Here is a 10220-nt window from a genome sequence, read left to right on the forward strand (position 1 = left end):
TAATAAAGTTTCATATATAGTATATGAAGGAAAAAATCTCCTCTTTAAAACCCCACTTTCCTAAAATCTAGGGCTAGACTTAATTACTTGATCATCAGCGTCGTTTTATCATAGCCCCCCCTCCTTCCCCTTTCCAGAATTTCATCGTCTTTAGGGGACACACAAAACAACACCCCTTCTTGATCTTCACCACACCCAAAACCGAAGAAATCAGGTGACTCCTCATCTCTTCACCCCCAGATCTTCAGCCGCACACGATTCCAGCCGCCCCACCTCCTCTCCAAGAATCTCCGCCAGCCCATTTCTCAAACGACCACTCTTCAGTCACCAGATTTGATTACCGGTGGGATTGGTCGGCCATCCACGGCCAGCCATGGCCAATGCTCGAACACTCTCTCATTTTCTCTGAAAATCGCACACACATGAACACAATCAAAGACGACATTTCTAGCTTCATCTTCCTCATTTTGAGCGAAACCAGACCTTACTCTTTCTTTTCTGATAGTCAGTCGATATACACACATAAATCTACACTAATCTGGCTCTATTTGACACTGGCTAATAACTGAAAAACTGAAGGAAACTTAGAATTCAAAAGAAGGTTTGAAGAAAAACTTATTTCACGGCTCAAATTTCTTTTCTTCCTGGATTTATATAAGTTGTAGAATCTCAGTGTTGCGATTGTTGTTGCTGCTCCTGCCGAAATTCTGTTGGCTTTCATCTTGACGATTCCAACCTTTGCTCGGTTTTCTTGAAATTTATTCCCGTTTTGCTGCTAGGTATGTCATGACTTCTCTGTAATTCCTTCAATTAGGTGAATGAGATTTGAATTATCCAATATTGTTGTTCATGTTTAGTTTCATATGTTCATTGTTCGACTTGCTATATCTGTTCATCTGGCTTTTAAAAATTGAATGGGAATTGCTTGTATTTGAGTTAAAAATGGCCTTAGCTGCTGCTTCCATTGAGGGTAATGGACAGATGGAATTAGTTTTAAGTTAATAAATCATGTAATTCACGTTATTGATTGTTAATTCTCTATAATTATTTGTTGAATAGATTTGCAAGACTATGAAATGTGTTGATGTTGGTGTTTCGGCCGATTCTCAATATTGGTGGGCTTGTTCCGGAAGCCCAAATTCTTTGGAAATTATAAAGTTGCTTAGAAATCACTGTAGGCGCATACGGGCTTATATAAAAATAATTGTCAATGCAATTCTAGTAGTTTTAATGTTTTTCTCCACAATAACTTTGTTAATAATTTGAAAGAATGAACGACTCTCCACATATCAACATCCATGAATTCTAGCCTTCCATACTTAAGCCTAAACATAGTAAATAAATAACTCATAAACATTTGTAGCTCGCTACAACTACGGGTACGGTTCTCGTGACGTGGTTGTGATACCTAATTAGTTTTAAATATAAACATCCATTAGTTTGCCTTAATTGAGTACAATTCTTTTAAAATAAACTGAGGTGTGTCATCCCCATTTCAAACCCATAACCCATGGCCCTCACATAAATACAAGATTAGTATAGAAAATGCCTTGAACTTTCGTAGTTTGCTTTAGGCGCGTTAATTAAATAATTGTCATAGCTACGGGTACGGTTCCCGTAATGTAGTTGTGATGCTTAGTTACTAAAATTCAGGGTACATTTATGTGACCCGACCACAATTTAATCTTTAATAATTTAAACATATTGTAGATCGTGGGTATGGTTCCCGTGACATAATTTGCAATATGTAATAATAAATAATTAAAAGCGGTTTATAAAGTTAAAAATACACAATAATTTTACAACATGTAGTAAATCAGATAATAAGCCAATATTAATAGTTTAAGCGACCGTGCTAGAACCACGGAACCCGGGAATACCTAACACCTTCTCCCAGGTTAACAGAATTCCTAATCTAGAATTTCTGGTTCACAGACTTATAAAGTAAAGTCGAAATTTCCTCGAGTTGGGATTTTAAAATAAATCGGTGACTTAGGACACCAAATAAACTATTCCAAGTGGCGACTCTGAAAAATTAAATAAAATAATCTCATTTCGAATAATGTCACATTAATTGAAAAAACACCCTTGTATACCATCTCGGGTGGTAAAAACGAGGTGTGACAAACAATAGGACGGAAGAAAAGTCAGAAAGCTTGAAAACTCAATCAGAAAGAGAGTATTTAGGTAGATACTGGAAACATGACATTTAACTAATATTAATAAAACAATAGGAGATTCTGTTGTAAATCTATCTGTAATCTATAACAATAAAATTGATGCAACAACCTTTAATATGAGTTCCAAATCACAATTCAAAAGGATTGAGTTCCGAAAAGAATTCTCGTGAAAGCTCTTTAGCTACTGATTTCAGAAAAAATTCATTGCAACGCTATCATTTCCACACAAACAACCTAATTAGCCTATCAAGTTAAAGAACTTGCTCATGCATAGGGTCAATTGTTTGCTAACGACCAACATGAGAGAGTTCTCATTAAGGAGAGCTTAGAACAAACCACACCTATATCATTCAGACACTCGTGAATCCAATGCCTTTGGCCCAAGAGAAATTAAAAAAAAAACTACACATGATTATAAATCTCGACTCCTTGAGACAAAGAACAGAGAAAGCGGAACCATGCCATTCCCCCAGCCCTTCCTCAGTGAATTTTAACTTCTGGGTTTTATAGTCATATAACTTTGGGACCTCGATCATTTGCACAGATTACAGAACATTAATATCAGATCTACTTATAAAATTTCACATAACAAGATTTTAAGTGTCTATTACGTAAAGAAAATGGAGTGAGGACCTAACTTGACCCAAAAGCTAGCTAGTGACTTGAGGATAGCCCAAAACAATAAAAGAAATCCCCTCATTAAATGTGAGACATTCCAGCACCTCCCACGCCTAGGACTGGACATTTGGAGTGTGACAATACGAGATCAGGGGCAAATGTTGTGTGTTAGCAATGGGTTCTATCGAACCCATGATTTTTGACACAGAGTAAAAATTTATATGTAAAAAATTCATTAAAATTGCAAAAATATTAAATATGAACCCATAACTTTAAAAATATAATGGGTTCCATGTTAAGACTCTTAAAAGTTAAATCCATAGAATTTAAATCCTGGATCCGCCTCTGATGGGCCCCAACATTGGGTAAACCAAGAACAAAGATGAGTTTGGTTATGATACTACATAAAGAAAATGGACCTTGAAGCTAACCAACCCCAAAAGAGCTCATGAATTGCTCAAAACCATATAATAAAACAATAGCCCACACCCCCTACCAATGTGAGACATTGTAATTTATTTTGGGCAGAGGTCTAACTTTGCCCCTAGAGTATTTCATTTAAAGAAGATTTACCCTCCGTTTAAAGTAGCCTATTCATACCCCTAGCAAAAAAGACAGATGATCTTGTTTATGAAATTGCTGAGGCTGATAGGTCTGAATTCCGATAAAGAGTTTGGAAATTCCACCCTGGGGAGAAGAATTAAGCATGCACTTGTCATGTATTTTGGTATATTGCAGCCGCAAAGAAAGGTAGTACAATATTTAGCAGATCATCCTTAATGATTTCCCAACAAGATTGGTAAAATTTGCCATTGAACCATCTAGTCCAGCAACACTTGTGGGATTCATAGAGAACACAACTTCTTTGAGCTCCTGTAAGGTTGGGTCTGCTGACAGAATAACATTATCCTCAGGAGTGATCATGGAGCAGATGCATGACAACAGATCTTCCCTGATGACTCCTCCTGAATTTGTGAAAAGATCTTGGTATAAATCACATGTTGCTTTACCAATAGCCTCATCACCTTGGATCCACTGTCCATTCTCGTCTTTGATTTTGTGGATATAGAGTTTCCTTCTTCTGCCTCTAATAAGACTATGGAAGTATTTAGTGTTGACTTCACCTGCCCACCCAAATTTCAAACTCATAGAACAATGCAAAAAAATAGCCACCTTCAAGCAAGTGCAAGCTCAAATGATCACATCTGGGCTTATTCTCCACACTTACCCTCTCAGTCGCATACTCATTTTTCCTCCACCCTAGCCGCCACCAACTCCTATGCGCTAACCATTTTCAACCAAGTAAACAATCCAACAATTTCCGTAGTCTACAACTTGTATTCTTACCCAGTTAAATACAACTACAAAATTATACAATATATATATATATCACACAATTTTCATACAATATGTCTTGTGTATGTACTTTATATATGATTTGTATATATTTTGTATGTGGTGTGTTCTTCTTCATCTCTGAAATTCCAATCAAAACTTTTACTCTTAATACAATTTGATACATATCAATAACTTTATGTAAAAAAAATAGTATTTATAACTTAAATACAAATTTCATATAACAACTCATACACTATACAACTAATTTTTAACTTTCATACAATATTCAAATAAAAAAAATACAACTAAAAATAAAATACAATCAAATATAGTTTTCATACAAATTTCATGCAATTATTATACAACTTTAATGCAATTTTATATGTATATTGTATGCGATGCATTCTTCTTCTGAAAATCCAGCTCAAATCAAATCTAATCCTCACCACATACCCTCAAAATTGAGATACAAACTCCATAGAATATTCCAATCATTTGCAATAACACCTAATCCAAACAACTAATATTTTTTGAAATCCGAATTCAATTTCAAAGCTTCGAAACCTGGCTGTCAATAGTGGAGAGTCAAACACATTCAAAATTTATTGATTGACAATTTTAATTCGAACAATCGAGTCAAATAATTAATATATATCTAGTGTTGCCCTCCATCGGAACGCCAACAAGAAAAGGGAAAACCCAGAAAAGCTCCAAACTCTGGCCACGGCAAAATTCAGATTGACAAAAATTTATCCCTTTCTTTTATATTGTTAGAGAAAATTATGAGCTTTTGAAGCAAATCTTATAAAATCAGTGTAGAAAGAGGGTTGATTTCAAAGAGAGAAAGAGAAAAATTCTTTAGAAAGAACTGTGGTTGGGATTTGTCGACGGAAGAAAGGAATTGTGAGGGTTTAAAGAGATTTATCAAATTAAAAGGCTATAATATTATTAAAACCTCTCTACCGAGGGTAAAGTATCTCTTTTAACACAGGAGAAAAAAAAGTTTCCCTTAATGCCAAAGTTGCCCTTAGAGAAGAATGCTCTAGTCTCCTTAACAGGTTGACATTCTCGTCATTTTTGGAAGGAGGCGGCGGGGAGAAAATCTCTAGTGCAGGGAAAATAAAAAAGGGACTGAAGTGAAATTGAAGAGTCAAATGGCTACTTCTTCATAAGTTTCTTCTTCCAAGTAGGTCTACGTTCTTCTCTTCCCCTTTATTTATGTTCTTGTATTATTACTTGACGTTTTCTTTTTTAATATGATGTCTAAATCAAGCAGTGTATTTTTGTAATATTTTATAGTTGAAGCCACTTGATAAAAATGGCGAATTTGAACTCCCTTTGACTTGGCAATGCTTGAAACTGAAAGTTAGTATGCACCTTTGGCTTATCAGAAAAAGGTGATATGACTACTTAAAGATTGCATAAATAGATCAAGTCTAAGTTGATAGTAATTGATAATTGATAAGAAAGTACACTGCTACTACTACCACGATCACTAGCATTTGTCTCCACAATAAATCCCGAATAAAATTGAAAGGTTACGATCAAGAGCATAAATTAAACCTCTTACTGAACTACTAAAGAAGGAAATTAGTAGATAATTGAAGAAAGATAATACAAATTTACATGATTAAGGCTTAAAGATGGTGTTCGTCGAGCTTTTAAGGTGGATGGTGCATTGGTTAGGCCAAATGGCATCACCAGTATATTTGTTTTGAAGATAATCTTAGCTATCATTCTAAATTGATGGTAATCTACTCTCTGATCTACCTTAGAAAATATCTTGGTTCATCCAATTCATCTAATAAGTCCTCAGTGAGTGGTTTGTAAAACTTATGCTCCGCAGGTGCATCTATTTGAGTCCTTGTGGTAGTATACAAATGACAAGAACAAAATTTCTTTCCGGCCAAAACAAACATGTGATGTTTTTCTTTTTTTTACTTATCAAAAAATATATAAGCCTCCTTATTCACTGGTATATAGTCACTGACCGAGGGTATTCTGTCATCTACCCCTGTGAGGTGGCAACTATTTAGGCTACTTAATGAGTTCTTTTACATCCACTTCAGTATATTCTGGCGGTCTTTTAGCCATTTCAACACTGTTTCGAGGATTCAAATGACTCTAATACCAGTTGATACCAATGAGTCAATGACCATCAGCTTAGGAACTATGAGTTTGAATGCAAAAATTTGGGTCCAGGAAACTATATCTGGTATAAGTTATCACCGACACAAGGCTACTGCTAATACTCAATACTCTATATATCGCATGAGTAATAAGCTATTCTCCTAATTAATTTCAGTAAAATTACCGTGACTTGCATTTAACTGCCTCCCATGTGGCAACATGAGCTCATGCACAAGCTGTTAACAACCTCTGTGAGTTGCTTCTATTCTGTTAAGCTAGCGCTAAGCTTGTCGCGCATTTGCTGGGCTCCGTAGGAGACTAAATGCTTGAACACCTCAGTTGACTATGGCATTAGGTTCGCTTTTTCATATGAACTATGACTTCTAGACTGCAAAACCCTGGTGATGTTTGATATATATTGTTCTAAATGACTGGAAGTACTAACTTTCTCACTTTACGGAAAGATGCTGTGATTCATATTTTCACTTTCTTTTTATTGGTAATTTGTGTATCTTTCCTAAGGATTTTTGAATTTTAGTTTATTTATCAAATTTCGATTATGTTTATGTTTTTCCTTATTTTATTTATAATGGAAGATTGTGACTATCCTAATTGAAAGTGATGTGATCTGAGCATGGCGGTAAGATTATTTGAACAAATTTTTATATCAATCTGTAACTAAATCGATTAAGAAAAAGAAGAAATCTTGACCATAATGACCAAATGTATGATTTTTATTCACATAGGTGCTAAATTTGTATATGTTGAAATGATGAGCTAATTATGTCTTTATTTAATTTTCAGATGTGGGCATGATCTGAATTGTTGTTGGGTTCTGCCGTGCGGTTAATCCTGTGCAAGTGCACCATCAAAAGAAGAAATCTCATTCTGCACTAATGACTTGTGAAAGGTTATGTTTGTCTTGCAAAGCTTAGAGCACATCACATGAAAACATTGAGCCCAAAATCTGCCCACCCAATTTTCAAACTCATAGAACAATACAAAAACATAGCCACCCTCATGCAAGTGCATGCTCAAATGATCACAACAGGACTTATTCTCCACACTTACCCTCTCAGTCGCATACTCATTTTGTCCTCCACCCTAACCGCCACCAACTCCTATGCGCTAACCATTTTTAACCAAGCAAGAAATCTAACAATTTTCCTGTTAAACACCCTAATCTCATCATCTCTTGCTAGGAAAGATGATCAAGTTCACTTTTCTTTAGCTCTTTACACTCGTATTCTCACTCAAATCACTCTCAAGCCCAATAATTACACTTACCTGTCTCTTTTTAAGGCTTGTTGTTCTCAACCATGGCTTCAACATGGTCGTGCCTTGCACAACCATGTCTTGAAATTCCTTGAACCACCTTATGATCATTTTGTTCAAGCCTCGTTGCTTAATTTCAACTCCAGGAGTGGCGAATTGGGGGTTTCAAGATTCCTCTTTGATCAAATCACAAGACCGGATTTAGCTTCTTGGAACTCCATACTTACAGCTTATGCCCATAATACTTCTGTTCAATATGAAGCCAGTCTTGATAATGCTTATGATAGCATTAATTTGTCATTGGAAGTTTTGCTTTTGTTTAATCAAATGCAGAAATCTTTGGCTAGTCCTAATGAGGTTAGTTTGGGGGCGTTGATTAGTGCTTGTTCTGATTTGGGTGTGATTAGTCAGGGATATGGGCTCATTCTTTTGTGCTTAGGAGCGGCCTCAAGCTCAACCGCTTCATTGGCACAGCTTTAATCGCTGTGTATGCAAATTGTGGCCGTCTTGATATTGCTCGACAGTTATTCGATCTATTGCTTGAAAGAGACACGTATTGTTATAATGCCATGATTAGAGGACTTGTAGTGCACGGCCTTGGGCTGGAGGCTCTTAACCTTTTCAAGAAAATGGAATTAGAAGGTTTGGTTCCTGATGATGTAACTATGCTAGTTATAATATGTGTTTGCTCTCATGTGAGGTTGGTTAATCAAGGCTGCAAATTTTTGAGTCAATGAAAGAGGATTATGGAATTGAGCCTAAGCTTGAGCACTATGGGACCTTAGTGGATCTTTTGGGTCGAGCAGATCGGGTGAAGAAGGCTGAAGAAATAGTTCAGACCAATCTTATGAAGCCAAATACAGTTCTTTGGAGGTCTCTACTAGGAGCTGCTCGTGTTCATGGTAACTTAGAGGTAGGTAAATCAGCATTGAAACAGTTGATACAGCTAGAGCCAGAGACTAGCGGGAATTATGTGTTGTTATCGAATATGTATGCTAGCATGAACAAGTGGGATGATGCGAAAAATATAAGGAAGTTGATGAAAAATCATGGAATCGACAAAGCTCTTGGTAGTAGCATTGTCGATATTGATGGTGCTATGCACGAGTTACTTATTGGGGATAAGACTCATCTACATGCTAACTGGATATATCTGAAGCTAGATGAGATGAATAGAAGGCTGCAAGAATAGGGTCATAAGTCAGGAATAAGAGAAGTGTTGTTTGACATTGAAGAGGAAGAGAAGGAAGATGCACTTTCATACCATAGTGAAAGGTTAGCCATTGCTTATGCTCTTATTGCATCTGATTCTGGTTCCCCTATTAGAATTATTAAGAACCTAAGGGTTTGTAGTGACTGCCATGCAGCTACTAAGCTTATTTCAAGGATTTATGAGAGGGAAATTATAGTAAGAGATAGATCTAGGTTTCATCACTTCAGAAATGGGACTTGTTCTTGTTTGGATTATTGGTAGAATTTCTTGTACTTTGTGTTATTTGGAACATCATATAGTTTACTTCACGGGCGGATCTAGAATTTCTAGTACATGCGTGCACTACTTAAAAAAGAAAGAAAAATTATATTAAGTGAGAATTGATCCTTATTCCTCTTAGTAAATAACTCAACTTTCAATCAAGTGCATCATTCAGTCTTCTTGAAGCATGGGTGCAAACAATTAATATAATATCAATTTTAAAAAATATGTACATAAATATTTAATCTTACGGAAAGACCATGGGTTCATGCCCCATCATCTCCCTATAAATTTGGCCCAAGTTTACTTAGTCGGACATCCTGCCTTCTCTATTCCAAAAAAAAGAAAGAAAAAAAAGCGTAAACTAGTGTTCCATTTCCTTGTGATATCGCTTTTGGTGAAAGATGTATGTATAAAAGTAGAGCTACTGTATTATATTTATCTCTATCTTTTAATATTGTTGAATTATAGCAAGTTGATTAATCATGGAGAAATGATAAGTCTTACATGCACTCCAAAAAATGCTTTATGGACTTCAATTATATATTCACTGCGTCTAAAAGTACTTTAATTTACTCTCTGAAACACTGTGAATGTGAAAAAAAATCCAATTAAGAAGAATTACAAACCTGAAATCTACATCTGCTTTATATTTGAGTCCTTATAAAGAGTAATCATATAAATTTATTACCGAAAAATCATATAAATTTTATGTAATGATATTTTGCTTACATGATAACTCTTATTTATCCTACATGGTACAATTATTGATTCTCAGATTTTTTTTGGGGTGGGGGTGGGGGTGGGGGTGGGGGGGGGGGGTGGGGGGGCTAAAACTATGTTTTTTGCATGTTTCAATGATATGATAGGTTTATTAGATACATTTCAGTGCATTAATTTTTTACTTGCTTCCTAAATTATTTTTTGTCTACTTTTCTCTTTTTTTGCTATTATTTTCTTAGGTCCAATGTTATTATATTTATTCATGTATACAACCTCCTCTCGAAATGTATGTATCTTTGCATTTATCAGTTTTCAACATCTTGAATTTCTTGACAGCCTTCTTTGCTTAAAACCAAATTAAGAAAAGAGAATAAAAAAAAAAATAGAAGTCTTAACGTTGGTTAAACCACTTTGCTTTTATGGAAAAAAAGAAGAAGAGTAAGAACAAAAACTAGCTTTCAACTAAACTTTATAAAGAACTG

At 35.4% G+C, this 10220-nt stretch overlaps 1 pseudogene; it reads left to right on the forward strand.

Moving 5' to 3' along the window:
- Positions 1-7211: 7211 nt before the first annotated feature.
- On the forward strand, positions 7212-9015 carry LOC104233707 (pentatricopeptide repeat-containing protein At5g43790-like; annotated as a pseudogene).
- Positions 9016-10220: the final 1205 nt, after the last annotated feature.

The sequence above is a fragment of the Nicotiana sylvestris genome, chromosome 12 (assembly GCF_000393655.2).
Source record: "Nicotiana sylvestris chromosome 12, ASM39365v2, whole genome shotgun sequence".
Taxonomy (NCBI): Eukaryota; Viridiplantae; Streptophyta; class Magnoliopsida; order Solanales; family Solanaceae; genus Nicotiana; species Nicotiana sylvestris.